The sequence below is a fragment of the Pseudorasbora parva genome, chromosome 17, assembly GCF_024679245.1.
Source record: "Pseudorasbora parva isolate DD20220531a chromosome 17, ASM2467924v1, whole genome shotgun sequence".
NCBI classification, from domain to species: Eukaryota; Metazoa; Chordata; class Actinopteri; order Cypriniformes; family Gobionidae; genus Pseudorasbora; species Pseudorasbora parva.
Genome location: NC_090188.1, coordinates 19,286,668 through 19,302,920, shown reverse-complemented (window position 1 = coordinate 19,302,920; position 16,253 = coordinate 19,286,668). Strand labels below are relative to the sequence as shown.

Sequence of the window (16,253 nt, the reverse complement as noted above, 5' to 3'; positions counted from 1 at the left end):
ATAGTAGTGAGGGATCTGCCTCGTTAGCCGAGCCTGAATGTGAATTAACATGTGCAAAGGGTCAGAGTCCACTTTATCTCCATGTGCAGATACACACACACACACACACACACACACACACGATAGTGGATTTATTTATAAAAAATAATGTAGAGACATCCATAGTCCACTTGTCTTAGGAAGCATGTTTTAGCAGAATGTAGAAAAAAAAATGTTAAGCAGAAAGCTACCCTAAAGAGAACATATCTAGAGCTACATGACAAAAGTTTCCCTCTACATTTACAGGCTATATTTCCACCCCCCAAACGAGTTACTGTGGCAAACCCTACCTCCCTCCCCAACCATGCTGAACGCAAGCGAATTTAATACCGAATGTAAAAGTCCTAGGCAGAAATCACAAGGGGTTAAAACTTCACTATACGTCCCATAGACCGTAAAAAAATATGGACGACTCGACATCATCCGTTTCCGCTTGGCAGATTTGAAGCTTTTAGGCGGCCTTGCACGGCGCGGACATCTTGGGACCGAGTCTGCGCAGTAGCGATTTCGGGACCGGAGTTGCGCAGTAGAGCACAGGAAGTAGAGCAGGAAGTACAGCTGCAATATCAAAAGCCCGCCCACACTCTCGCAGATGCAGAACAATTAATTATGTTGGTGTGAAATAAACAGTTATGGAAATGTAGAAATTAAAGCTAAAGCTCCAATCTGCTCCCAAAAATTTCGAAAAAAGTCCGTTAGTGCCTCAGTGACAACTTCACTCAGAGTCAGTCTCAGCTGTCAATCATGACGTCACACCCCCCCGTTTTTATAGCATCAAATAACTAACTCAAACTAAACTTATTTTTAAAACGAACACCTGAAATGAAATCATCGTGATGATAACTGCCTTCAGTGACATAAACTAACTTTGGGGAAAAAATTTTGAAGTGTAATTTTATTATTTAGTTTGCCTCGTATCCATTAGAAAACACAGAGGGGCGGCTATACTGGGACCGGTCGAGGCACGAAAGCTTCAGTAAATGAGAGTGAGACTGCAGGCCTAATCGTCCGTGTTGTTTATATTATAAGCACTTGCTTGCCAACAAAAAAGACTCATGATTATAGGAACAAACAAACACACTTGCAGAACTCTGTCACTGCTCCAGAAAAACACACCTCAACCACTGTTTCCTTAACGCTGGGTTATTTGGTAAACTGAACAAGGTTATCCTAATGATCAAAAACACAATTCTTTATTGAAATTGTTAATTCGTGGTCTTAAAAAAAAAACTGACGGCTTCTTTAACCCGAACGAAGCTCGTTGATGGGCATGCTCTCACTCTCGCTCTGGCTCTGGTTGATGTGGACACTCGCTCATCCAGGAGAAGTGCCCAATTCTGCCCTTTATGCCGTCATAAAGAGCCATACTCTAATTTTTTTCTTTTCTTTCAGAAAATTATTAGAATCCTTAAGAAGTGTATTTGGCACAGAAATACTCCGTCATAACCGTTTTTTGACATTTTAACCATGTGTGATAATAACCATGTATGTTTAGTATGATAATCCAACTCTTTAACAGTATAAAAATAAGTCATAATGCATGAAACATCCCTTTAAGTTTTGACACTTTTGAGTCCCCCTTCCCTTGCCTAACAGTGCATTGGTCCACTGCTTTCCCCCTTTACCTCACCTACACACAAATCCGGTGGGAGAGAACAAAGTTTTTCTGTAGTTGTTAAACTCCAGTAAGTAGGCTGTCAAGGCTACTTTATTCACTTTGAACATTGGATGAAGTGAATCTTTTCTCTTTAATACAGATGATGCTGAGTCATTAATGAATTAGTCATGACTAAAAAAGAATGTGGCACAGTCTCCATGCCACACTTATAGTAGTAATGCTTTCCTCTGTGTACATATATCCTTACAAGTATAATTGTGGCCGTATTATTTGTCCCCCCTAAAATTGATTTTAAGAAAAATATTGTTTATAGTAACTGTTAGATGAAATTTACTCCCTAGGTGAAAACACAGAGCAAGCATGCATCGTAACGCGATTACAAATGCACACACTTATTTGCTTTCTACTACAAATGCAAAGTTGAACCAATGTAACCAGCTCATTCGAGTCAGAGAGCAGAAGAGAGTTGAGTTTGTGTCAAGAATCGTTTCCGAATCATGTTCTCGAATGAGTTTGTTCAACATTATTCAGGTACTGAAAAAATGCAGTCAATTCAGTGTGTGGGTGAGATGCCCAAATGATTCAGACTAAATTGTGAACTGTTTCAGAACAGTGAACGGTTGTTGCTAAAAAATGAATCATTCATGAATCAGACATCACTAGTCTTATCGTACTAATTCTGATCAACTGACAGAATGCGATTTGTAAAATGTAATGTTAGCACCAATGCCATTTTGCTGTTTTGAAATAGTAGCGACAGTCTAGTGTCCATCACTCTATATTACAATGTAAAGCATAACCCAGTTAAACCTAATTAAACATGGTTACATGAATGCTTTTTTTATTTTTATATATAATTATTTATAACATCACACTCTTGAACCTCAGCAGTCCTTTGGTCCTGTTGCACTCTTATTTTTTCTCTCTTTTTCTCTTGCTCGCTTTCAGAAAAGGAGACCTTCCACCATCAGCCCTAAACTGGCACTGTAGCCAGTTATCCTTCTAGCCCTTCTCTCTCACCCCCTTCACCCCTCTCTTCTCCTTCTTCCCCATCCCTCCTTCCCTCCCTCCATTCCATTCCCTAGCCTGTCATCAATCTCTCTAAAATGACAGCCGACAGATGTTAGCCTTTGCAAAGATCAAATCCATGGCTGGAGGGCTGCTTGCTGTGGAGAAGGGTAGCCACAGAGAGGCAGGGCCACAGCGGTGGCACCAACACACATCGCCACCCGGCCACTGCATCCGTCTGTCTTGATTGCCCTCACACACACACATACACACACACACCCCCACCTCACACAGAACTGATGCCTAAATGTGTTGTGACATGAGGGCAGGGTGGCATAGAGACAGGACTGTCAAGATGGACGCTGGAGGGGACAGTCTGCCTAACTAAGCTGTGCTGAACTTCAGGAAAGAAGCAATATTGACTTTGTGGCCTTTATTACACTGTTTCCATGTATATCCACTGACCTCCGCATATATTACAGCTCAAGTAGCGCTGCGGTATTTTGTATGTGCATTTAAGTCGGTAAATGTACAGTGCGTGTGCCTGTTTACCCTTGTCTTGTGTCGCAGACATTAGGCAGGTATCTGTCTTGGTGCAGTTAGCTGAAGGCTAGCATGACTGTTTATACAACGGCAGGTCTTTGTCATGTATCTCATTTAAGCTTTAATGACTCAGATGGGTCAGCGAGAAGCCCAATGATGACCAAGTCTCCTTCGGGCCACTGGCCTTCAGCTCAGTCTGCATCAACAAACTCGTGTGTGTGTGTGTGTGTGTGTGTGTGTGTGTGTGTGTGTGTGTGTGTGTGTGTGTGTGTGTGTGTGTGTGTGTGTGTTTGTGTGTGTGTGTGTGTGTGTGTGTGTGTGTGTGTGTGTGTGTGTGTGTGTGTGTGTGTGTGTGTGTGTGTGTGTGTGTGTGTGTGTGTGTGTGTGTGTGTGTGTGTGTGTGTGTGTGTGCTTGTTTTTGTGAAATATCAGGACACAAATGTGTTTAATGACATGGGAATGCCACAGGTATTACAAGGAGAGGGTGAAATATGAGGACATTACCCATGTCCCCATTTTTTTGAATGCTTATAAATCATACAGGATATGTTTTTATTTTTTTATTTTTTTGGCAGACACAGTGGGGACCAAATATTCAAAACATACTAAATCGCAGCCAACACGTGTATATGAGGCCCATATGGGTATGAAATGGGCTGAAAACTGGGCTCTATATTGGATTATCCACAGGTTTCATAATGACCCCATAGCAGTTGACCAGATGGATTTTATGCAGGATTGCACTTGCCACTAGGTGGGTTCCAAAACAAGACCCATCTTGGTCCTAATGTCTTAATGAAAATCTAAAAATGCAATGCCTTTGTGTGAAGGTTAGGTTCATATTAAAGGAGATAATATATAATTAGCTCAAAAGACAGAAGATAAGTCAACAGAAAGTCCCCCCCCCCCCCCCCCCATGGGGGGACTTCTTACCTAGCTACAATTTTTGTAGAGAAAATAATTCAACAATTATTGATGGCTTCTAAAGAGAAAATGGTCCATCGTTGAGAGAGAGAACTCTGATTGGCTGTTCAACTTAATGAATGAGATTAAAAGCAAAATAAGAAGTCAAAATTGTACAGACAGAGGGCTTTTCTAATTATACGTCATCTTACCTGAGTGTTCCTGAGCGAATATAATGTTAACATGAGTGGAGTGGAATAAAGAAAGTGATGAGCTGGATTGATATTGAAAACGGTAAGCACACAGTGCTTTGGTTATGATTTGTGTAATGTCTAAGCTGTGGTTTGTCTAAGTTTCCCTTTTAGAATGATGAATATAGACAAATATATATGTAGAAATAGACAGTTTTCTCATTTACACACAGGTGAATAACATGGATGCTAGTTGACAGTCGGCTGTAGTTCTCGGTGTGTTCAAGTGCAGCTTTTTTTGCCCAAAGCGGGTAACGCGAGGCAACAACACAGTCGGCTTTCATTAGCACTAGTTCTCTGGCAACGGTTTGGTGTGTCCCTACCCTTAGCCTAAGACAGGGGTGTCTAACCCGGCCACTGTCCTGCAGAGTTTATCTCCAACCCCAATTAAACACTCCTGCACCAACTAATCAAGGTCTTACTAGGCATACTCGAGCAGGGATGTCCAATCTTGCTCCTGAAGGGCCACTGTCCTGCAGAGTCCAGCTCTAACCCCAATTAAACACATATGAACCAGATAATTCAGGTCTTACTAGAAACCTCTAGGCAGGTGTGTTGAGGCAAGTTGGAGATAAACTCTACAAGTCAATGGCCCTGCAGGACCGCGTTTGGACACCCCTGGCCTAAGACGATCCATAGTCCAATCATTGGACATATATGTTTTATAGACAGAATTGTGTATTATAGACAGCATCTCTGTGAGTCAGGAAGTTTGTTTAATAGCAAGCTAGACTTTCAGAAAAAAACTGTATCAAATGTGTTGTCTTTTATATGTGAAATAATCAGTGCTTCATACTTCTGGATGGAGGGACTCTATCATAGTGTTTACATGCATTTCTTCTGTGCAAGAACTTTCTGTACAATAATTTTGTCACTGTGCTTTTATCTGTTTCAGATGGATCCAAAACGGCATATAAAGATAAAACCATGGTTGGCTATCATTCATGTCATTCAGATGGCCTTTATTTTCTACTAGGGAGCTTCTTGGCAAGAAACAACAATGGACTAGACCTAAGTAAGACCACTTACTTACACTTTTTACTCTCTATTCTTTCTATAGAGTCTTAACTCCACTATGGCTACACTTGTGTGGCTGTCAGAACTGAGATTTAACTGTGCTGTGGTGAATTATGAGTTTGATTCATGTATTTTTATGACCTGAAACAATGGCAGTGACAGTTTGAGTGACATGACTGCTGCCTTTCAGATGACTGCAGAGGACAGCCTGCTATCAAATAATGACAATTTATTCAGCATCCAGTGTGGAGGTGTAGCGAAGAATCTAACTACATCTACAGCTAACTTTTGCATCTACAACAACGTTCAGGAAACAGGAAGCGAAAAATGAGATGGCTGAATGCACCTTGGCGATTGTAGAAATTGTTTGAGAATGTCCATTAGTGTTTTTGCTTCATAGACAAATAATGTTTTTCAAAAACAACACAATATTTTGGTTGTGTAAAAGAAAAAAAAAGTAGCCTACTGTGCTAATAAAGACAGAACACCCTTACAAATGCACTCTTGCATTAGCACCGTTTCTGAATCTTACAGGTCTGGACAGGACAGAAGGGGAATATCCCAGGACATATGGGGGTTGGAAGTTTGGGGGGAGGGGGGGGGGGGGGGGGGGTTGAGGGTACGTTGACAGGGGCTGGACAGGGTTGAAAGACTAGAGAGCCAGCTCTTCCCAGCAGATGTCACTAACAAGCAGTGTTGTTGTGTCTACAGCCCAAGGCAGGAGAGACAAGCAAACCCATATGCTGCTGATAAGCATAGATAACGTTAATGGGTAGCGGTATCAACTCCCCAATGCCAAACGTCCAAATGCACACAACACCCAGACCAAACCAAATCAAACCTGCAGCTTTTGGACACAGACAGTGTCCAGAGTCCCTGCGCTAGGCGCCAACACATGACACCATAACTGAAAGACTCCCCTATAGTATTTGCTGACATTCAACACCTGCATACTCTCATTCTTCTTGTCTTTGCTTATACCTCTCTGAAGTTTTTTTTTCCTCTCCTTTCTAACTAAAACATGTTAATGGATTTACTGCTCGGCCTTGGCTCATTGGTGTGTATTGACCCACATGTGAAAGTCCTAGTGATGTTAGCACGGGGAAGGTGAGGCCAAGTGCAGGAGAGCAACAAGGAACACATGGGACTAAATATTGATTGAGCTCTGACATTGATTTAGCTCTGCTTGATTCACAATACCGGGCCACTGTATGCATGCATATAGATCCATACGCGTCCGTCCCAAAAGAGGAGCTTCTCTTTTGCTCGCTCCCTCCGTCTGTCTTCCTCCCTCACTCCTTGAGAGGGAAGAGAAATCAGGGGAGCCCCCTCTAGCCTCTACTCTTTTGTTTACTGTTGTCCTTTTGTTTCTTTTCATCGTTAATCCTCGAGCTCTGGCCGGGGGATGTCACGTTGTTCTGTTTCTCTCTCTCTCTCTCTTTCTCGCTCCCCCCTTTCCCTGCTTGTGTCTTTCCATTCTTTCTTTCTTTTCATGTGAGCAAAAGCTTGTCATCGGTGGCCTTGTCACTCTACTGGAATATTCAGTACCTAACTCCCCATCTTTGTATTAATTACCATTCTACCACTAAGACATCAGATGCTCCTCTCTCTCACTGATGTACGGGACACCCCCGCAGTCCCCAACCCTATGTGGGGGCCTCTTGATAGTATTCTGAGCCCATTATATCATGGTTAAATTTGCCTATCTAGAGAGATTTTACTCTGTATAAAAGCTGAATGAAAGGTGCAGTGTTGAAGAAGTTCAATTGGAACTGTGGCTTGCTAAGCTACAAGCTTATCATAATTGGAAGCAGTTGAACTATAGTCAAGCTATGAGGTAATGTATGATTTAATCAGTCATATTTTACTGGATAATTGAATGAATGATGGGTGAACTGGGAAATGCATAATAAATATAACAAAAACAACTTCATTGACATAGCAGATTCTAAAATAAGTGGATTCATTAAATATTTTTTTGTGAATCTGTTCATTTACATAAACAGTCTTAATTAGACTTTTCAACAATCTCTCAGAGAGAGACAGACATGTCAATCGTTTAAGACAAATCAGTCGGCTGCTTTCTGGTGATGCAGGGGAAACTTTAAAAAAGATTTGTATTATAGAATCACAGATTTGCTTCCCTACCTTTTATGTCTATAATATCACTATAAGCTCTATAAAATGTAATATCTAGAATATTATGTAGTATTCCTCATCTGCAATACTATTTCACCTGATACAAATACATAACAAAAAAAAAGACTTCATCTTATGGATTGCGGGGCTCCAAAAATTTGTGTTGCAACCTCTCTCTCTCTCTCTCTCTCTCTCTCTCTCTCTCTCTCTCTCTCTCTCTCTCTCTCTCTCTCTCTCTCTCTCTCTCTCTCTCTCTCTCTCTCTCTCTGGAGTTCACAATCCTTAAAAGAGAGGGGGTTGAGCGATTTGAGGAAGGAGGGGTCACGGATGGAGCCTGCAGAGGGGGGTGGGGAACTGGCAAGGGTGACAGCGGGTTAAGTTCAAGGGCAGTGGCTGGGAACACAGACACATAAACAAGGCAACTGGTATGCAAGCTATAAAGACATCAAAATTTGCATGGGGGCATGCCGTACAATAAACAGCCACCATTACCTGCTTTGTTTATACAGATAAAGAATCCACTGTAAAATCTCTGGATGGCGGATGTAACGCTCAACTTCGAGGACAAGCGGCAGAGATGGGAGGCCGGAGGGGAGGTGGAGGGTGGTTTATGAGGTGCTCTGAGAAACGCTATGAAAAAAAAAAAAAAACACAAATCGTTGCTAATGACATTTACAAGCTCAAGAAAGCATTGTTCACAGATGCTTCACGTGCACTTTGCTAAAATGAAGGGACGAGAGAGAATGAAAAACAAAGACGCAGAGTTGTTTTAATGGACTGGTACATCACTTTTTAGTGGAGTAATGGAAGGGTAAGTGGGCCTATTCTCTTTTGTGTGGTCCACCAGACAAATATGTCTGTGTCGTTTTCCCCCGCAACAACATAAAGTGGCCAAGAGGTCAAATAAACAAACACAAAAAAACATGCTGGCGCACAGCTGAAGAAATGGTCTGCAGATCTTAAAAAAACAATTACACCGAATCCATCAATTTGCAAAGTTTACTTACTCAGCTACAGCTGATTCACTTCCAAATAAATGAATGAATAAATAAATAAATAAATAAATAAATAAATAAATAAATAAATAAATAAATAATGAAAGTCAAAACTGTTACTAGCCTTTTCTCCCATGTGATTTCACCAATCTTTTTTTTCATCCTTTCTTTTTTTTCAATCTCATCTTTTTCATATATTCTGTGTATTGATTAAGGGAAAGAGATTTTAGGGGGGGGGGGGGGGGGTGAAATGCTGTTTCATGCATACTGAGCTTTTTACACTGTTAAAGACTTGGATTCTAATCCTAAACATAGACAAAGTTTCAAAAACTAATGTTGGACATTTGATGGAGTATTTCTGTGTTAAAAATACTCCTTCTGGTTTCTCACAAGTTTCGGAGAGTTTTTTTCGAGTATGGCTCGGCTTGACGTTAATAGACCGGAAGGTCCTTGTATGGGCCGTACGGGCTCTTCTCCCGGTAGGGTGCGCGCGCACGTGACTAGAGGCGAGAGAGGAAATGCACGCCCATAAACACTGCTCTCAAGCTGCAGATCCAGTCGTCCGTGAACACTTATGTCGGTTATAGTCCACGCCGCGCTATGCTCCACTTCATTCCTCCACTTTGACATTAAAGGGTTACTTCAGCGATTAACATATGGCTTTGTATCAGTAGAAACCCTGGAGTATATTCAAATGATCGTGCTCCCCCCTCTTATATCCCCCTGAGACGAGAGATTTATGCATTTTATTTCTGGAAAAATTCCTCTCGTGACGCAAATTGACGATATTTGCGTCACGAGAGGAATGTTTGCCCAGAGGCTAAAGACTACAGCCAGCAGAGGGAGCCATTTCCGCATGTTTTCAACTCGTGCATGGGAAATGGAGATCACACTTACAGCACAGCTCAGCTACAGCCATTAATTTAAACGGATGCTAAGCAATGTAAGTGTTTTAACTTCTCAAATTAATTTCTATGAAAGTTAAGCTTCCAAAGGCATGAACTGAAAACGCGTTGTGAATGTATGCCGCGAATGTGGTCGCGATTACCTCAGCTCTCATCACGAGAGCTCATCAACTCATTTATGACGTTAAATGAAATCTGACTCCTAATCTGAGTCTGCTGTGAGACTCACGCGGCAACTCGATCATTATATTGAACACACATGTTCAGTATTTAATTGTACTTTCTGAACTCAGCCACTGTAATCCAGTAGAGGTGGCTTTGGGAATGGCCTCACAGGGCAGCGAAGCATTCTGGGAATTGTAGTCTTTCATCCCCATGAGACAAAAATACATTTTCTGTCTTTTCTCAGTCTAGAAAGCACCAAATTCAAAAATAATTTCACATTTCTACTACATTAATGACCCAGTTTAAATACAGATTCATCTTCCCAGCGCTGAAGTACCCCTTTAAGCGACTTCAACACTTCAGCACAGCATTCCGGGAAGGCAGCGCTGCATTTGAACCGATTTGAACGCAGAAATGACGGGAAGCTTCACAACATCACGTTTCAGTCGCATCGCAAAGTAGGCAAGGTTGCCTGCTAAAATTTGCACTCATGGGTCTATATATTAAATAATAGTCACATCAACCCGCGGACATAGAAAACAACCCGCGGAAAAAAACATGGACATGGCAACACAGGGAAGTTGAGTTCTGTTGACGTTTGACAACTAACGTAATGCGTAGCTTCGTTGTTCTGATTGGTTGTAGGTCTACCCAATTGATGTCTTTCCTGATTGGGTTGAAACACGCCCCATAATCACAGCCCAATGGAGCTGTTTCAGACTCATATTCTGACTAGAATTGAGTATGACCATGTCAGGCTAACCAATCACATGTTTCTCTGAAAAATGAATGTGACAGTGGGTGTGAATTTGCATGCATGAGAACAAACAGAAATACATGCGTGCAGAGCACTCTCTCACAGAGCACAGCACACAAGTCAGTTTCTCTATTTGTATGTAGTTTGTGTTTTACACCCTTTTTACTCAGTATATTTTCCTTAATTTGAGTTTAAGAAGATTATTTGCACTGTTTGTTCATTTACTCAGTATATTTTATTGCTCGGTTTGTTGGTCACAACTTGTTGCATTGTTTGCATTTGTTTTTCATGTTCAAATTATAATATATTTCTCTGAAGAAGAAAAAAATCAGTGTTGTTATTATATAACAATCTTTCTATTTACTTTACTTTTTTAGGACACATCTACATTCTCAGTAAATAAAATACACCTGTTTTCACTCAAAAACCTAGAAACGGCTAGAATAATATAATAAATGGCTATTACTTGCTAAGGGATTTCATCTGGAAGTCTAACTTTCTAAAGAAAAACATCAAAACTTCATGAATTTCTGTTTGAGTTCACAGAGAAAACAGCACATTTTTCCTGCTGTTTTTCTTGAAATTATATTAATTTAATCCATTCTCAGAATAAATAAATGTAAAATTGGCACATCAAATGAGCTAGAATGGGTGAGAAAAACAAAGAAACGTAGAGGCACGTCAGGCGCCCCATAAATATTCTAGGTCTTTAATGGTTAAGGTTAGGACTAGTTACTGTAATAACTGCACTGTAAAATTTTAAGGCAACCAGGTAACATTTTTTTATTTTTTATTTTTTATGTTTTACAGTGTGTAAGTATGTACAAGGGAAACAGGACTGTAAAATAAAGTGCCACCCCTTTCTTTTATCTAGTTAACGTTGCGCTAAACTAGCAGGATATGCTATTAGCTTGCTAAGCAAAGACAAAAGCACAAGAAATGGCCATGTTTATTTTTAGCTCATGTAAAATTCAATTTCAAAGACATAAATATGTTTTTGATTTAAGATTAAATAATAATTGCAAATAGATTTTCTATCATTTCAACTCAGGTAGAGTAGGCATAAAAAGTTATCTCAGCCCAATGGAGACCACGGTGTATTGGTTAACGGCCTTCTTAGGATAAAAAAAAAAAAAAAAAGTTTCTGTATTTTATCACTCTTTCACTGTCAGTACTGAATGCTGTCCCAGTGAGAGCGCAGCTTCAAGGCCTCGATCACTCAGCACAGAAAGTCATTATAAGGGAAGCATTTTCCTCAAAACACTGGTATTGCTTTCATACCAGCATGTTATGGTTTGAAAGAAGCCAGAGCTTTTCCGGGTCAGGTCGGGTTTCTCCTGGCAGTGGAAGTTAATGAGTGTCCAGTGTATACACTAATAAGGTGTCAGGGTTCATTTTAGCCCGCCGCTCCCAGCTGCCCTCTCCACACATATGGAGCCCCACTATCAAGATCGTTGCCATGCCAGCCAGGAAGATTTGCATATGTGTTATCTATTTAAATAAATTCTCAGGGTTTATAAGCGCTATAATGCATCTTGGCTATGCTCAGCTCATTGCTAATTTATAGGCAGTCTACTGTGTCTGGGGCTGATGACACCATCTGAAGCATGTAGTCTAGACGACATTGAACCCACTGTCCGTGGGGTAATTGTTTTATGCAAATGAAAAATCCAAGGGTGACATGTTCCTCGTGCATCCGTGTAATTTGATTGAGGTGTGCTAAGACTGCTGCCAGCCCGGTATGCCTTTACTTTATTATTATTGTTATTATGGTGATTATGATTGTGTGCAGGCTGGCGGGCAGAGGGTTGGGTTCTGCTGCTGGCTGGATGGAGAGAGAAGGATCTCGGAGCCTTAGGGTTGCATCTCCTCGCAGCCTTTGTGTCATAGATAATGCACATCGAAAATATGCTGGCTGTTCATGCTGTATTCATGGCTTGATGGATTTTTCCAATATTACATGCTTTTGTTTTTCGTGCCAGTGACAACTGGCAAAACAAATGACAATGGCAAATCGTGTCATTGTAATTTGATATTTTGCTGTCTGTGGGAAAGTTTGACGGGGCTTGTAGGGTGTGTTGAATGGAGCTGAACAACAGTGTCCTTCATCAAATAAAATAAATATATAATATTAAATATTAAAATACTGTAATACTGAGAGATCTCTGGTATGTTTTTACTCAGGCAATTTTATTCATATCAAAACTTTAAATATAAATATATAATATAATATATACCGTATGAATTATATGGTATAGTGAAATTTTAAATATTTACTGTAGTTTTGTGTGAAACTTAAAATGAAGTATATTCATTTGTATTTATTATTCTGAAGCATTACAATAACCATACATCATAGCATTCCTTAAAATCTGACCATTTTTTGTTGTTGTTCTGTATTCTGTATGTGTGTCACTCACTGTAAAAAAAGTTACCTGGTTGCCTTAAAATTTTGAGTTCATTGAAATAAAAAATTTGAGTTAATACAATGACAATTTTTGAGAATCGACAAACTTTATTCAAATATTATTAAAAGATTTTGTAAGCAAATTGGGTAATTGTGTGTGTTTTATTTGTGATGATGCAGTGAAAAATGCCAAATTGTTCTATTTTCATGATTTATCAAATTTTTTATGTGGTTCAGGTACAATAATATTTTGTATTAAGTTTGTATTTATTAAGCCAATTTCCTTCATTGTTTCAACTCAATTTTTTTAATTTCAATAAACTCAAAATTTTAAGGCAACCAGGTTACTTACTTTTTTAAGTTAAACCAACAATGTTTTTTACAGTGTAGCTTTTTCATGCATTGTATTAATACAATGATTTCCTTAAACACTTGTGCCGTTTCAGCTGGCAGAGTAGAGAGCGACAATGTGGATGTTTTATGTGCGAGGCGACCGTGTTTCTATTGGGTGAGGTGAGGAATGGCTGGGGTTCTCCGTGCCTCCTCCTGACCTTTCACGCTGCCCTGCTCTGCATACGCAGCTAACTAATAACGACCCCTTTAATTATCAGAACCAAGTGCATCCAGCAGCAGACCAGACGATCATAAATCTCCGCCAGAGACAGCACAGGCCCAAGGACAGAGTAGAGTTCTCACCGCTTACACCCCAGCTACACTGCAAGCGAGACAAACTAGAGCGCTCCCATTATAATAAACAAAGCTGGCTGTTCACTCACTTTCAGCGGAGACAACTTTGCTGATTATAATGACAGCATTCTAGTACACGCAGTGTTATAATTCCCCAGATCTGCACTTTTGATCCATAGTCATGACAGCAACACAAAATAGCATCACACATCCAGCTCACTCTCTCTCTCTTTCCCTTTGTCTTTCTCTGGTATTCTGTTATTCACATGGGGGAATCACATTGTATTCACGTGACAGCGAGGTTCATCACTACAGAGCATGACCCCGGTGTCTGGGAGAGAGGGCTCTTTGTTTGGACGACAGGCGTTTCAGTGATGCTCTATTGTCAGAGAGACAGGACTTTAAGAAGAAAGGCCATTAATGTGCACAGGGGGCTGCCAGGTTGAGCTCTGATGAAGGCTTCTGGTTTAAAGATGCAGAGAGAGGGGTAATTACTGTTTAGGTAGACATAAGATTAACGGTCAATATGAGAATACAATAAACTGTGAGCGAATACTGATTCATGGTGACAATTTTTAAACTAAACCAAAAATACATAAAAATAACAAAAATGTTTGCACAATATAAATACTTATAATAATAATCATTTTAAATAAATGTATAATTAATATTATTACATTTTTGTAGCTATTTTTATTTAGTTATTTCATATTATTATTATTATTATTATTATTAATAATAATAATAATAATAATATTTGTGTTGTAATTAAAGTAATAAATGTCTCACTGACTGACAGTTAAATTGTTCTGTAATTTAAACATCAACACCTCAATGAATTTCATGTCAGAAGTATTTATGTCTTCATAAGCTCTCAAGAATGATGTCCAGTCCATTAGTCTCGTTCTAACTCTAAAAACTCAACATATTAAGACTACGGACGGACGGGCGGACGGAAAGACAGACAGACAGACAGACAGACAGACAGACAGACAGACAGGCAGACAGGCAGGCAGGCAGGCAGGCAGGCAGAGAGACAGACAGATAGATAGATAGATAGATAGATAGATAGACAGACAGACAGACAGACAGACAGACAGACAGACAGACAGACAGACAGACAGACAGACAGACAGACAGACAGACAGACAGACAGACAGATAGATAGATAGATAGATAGATAGATAGATAGATAGATAGATAGATAGATAGATAGATAGATAGATAGATAGATAGATAGATAGATAGATAGATAGATAGATAGATAGATAGATAGATAGATAGATAGATAGATAGATAGATAGATAGATAGATAGATAGACATTTCCACACAGTCTGGTGAGGATATAAACATGTTTATTTGTAAAAAATATTTAGAAAGTTTTCCCTGTCCATTAATTACATACTAATGAAGCTCTTTCCAAGAGTATTTAATTTATCACTTGTCTGAGTCTCAAAATTACTTGTGGTTAAAACTTGGGAGTGTTCGGTTTAAAAAGACCTCTACTTACCATCTCCATGTAAACGAGTTGAGAAAGAGAGAGGAAGGATCGAGTGAGGGGCGTGGCCTGTCCAAAAGTGACAGGGATGAATAGCAGGACTGTGGGGTGGGATGTGCTGGCCTTCTGCTGACCCTCCTCTGGCCAGTGTGTGGATTCAACATGACTAGGTAAACACACTGCTGGCCTTGTCAGAGAGGAGGCCCCGCCGCTGGTTTATATCATATACACATCTAACCCTTAGCAGAAACTCACATTGCCAGAGAGAAAGAAAAACATTAGGGGACTGCATGGAGCATTATTACATTTAAAGCAACTGAGGATATTTTAATTTGTATGTGCGTATTTACCTAATAGATTTGAATGAGAGCATGCTATTTTGGTCTTTTTTCCCCTTTTTTATAGTACAGGCCTTACATTAAGGCTGACTAACAGGTTAAAAGTAACATTTTAAGAATAAACATTGTACATGAACATGTAAGCTGTTCAGTCATGTCAATTTGTAGGCCAACTTTGTGGGCTAATTCACCATTGGTTCCCTCTGGGTTTTGTAATGCGATTTTAGAATGGAAATGTTCAGTATGCGAATAAATTAGGGTCTATTTTGAATATTAGTATAACATATTTTCCTGTATATGTATATGTATATGTGTATATGTATATGTATATGTATATGTATATGTATATGTATATGTATATGTATATGTATATGTATATGTATATGTATATGTATGTATCAAACCGTGACTCTTGGACCTTTGCCCTCTAACCCCCTTTTTTGCCACAAACAAACATTCAAGTGAGCTTGAGCGTTATCACTAAAAAACAGTAATAAAAATGCAAATCATCCTTACAAATAATTGCATCACTATCAGTGTGTTATTTCAACGGAATATGATGACAGCTGGCCACAAAACCATCAAATTAAATCAAATTTAATGTAAGCCGATGCATCATGACAGCGCTCAGACCAAAGCAATACTTCCACATGTTGATAATAAATCACATCATTAGCCTGGCACAGTAGCCGATTAAATATATATAATAGATCTTATTAAACGTATGATTTGGGGAGAATGTAACTATTATGCAGAATTATAGCAAATGTGCATGGCCACTCAGATATTACATTTACAGACTGACCAGTAATTCTGCAATAACAGTTTACTCAACTAAAGTTTAACATATAAAACAGTGGCAGTGCTGGCCAGCGTAACATCAGTCATGTAACTTATTAGATTTAAAAAATAAAAGTACAGTAAACAATTCCAGCAGCAAATCTTTAGCTTCTTGATTGATCTTATCATCCAGTTGTATCGC

At 39.5% G+C, this 16,253-nt stretch overlaps 1 long non-coding RNA gene across 12 annotated transcripts in view; it reads left to right on the top strand.

Annotated features, from left to right (window-relative positions):
- LOC137045543 (uncharacterized) overlaps positions 1-16,253 on the top strand; it is a 407,625-nt gene that overhangs the window by 373,543 nt on the left and 17,829 nt on the right. For 10 of the 12 annotated variants that reach the window (XR_010898800.1, XR_010898803.1, XR_010898799.1 and 7 more), the window contains one exon: positions 5,258-5,377. The exons of the other annotated variants lie outside the window; for them this stretch is intronic. This is a non-coding gene — a long non-coding RNA (uncharacterized lncRNA). The remainder of the gene's footprint in view (positions 1-5,257; positions 5,378-16,253) is intronic. 12 annotated transcript variants of the gene reach the window in all.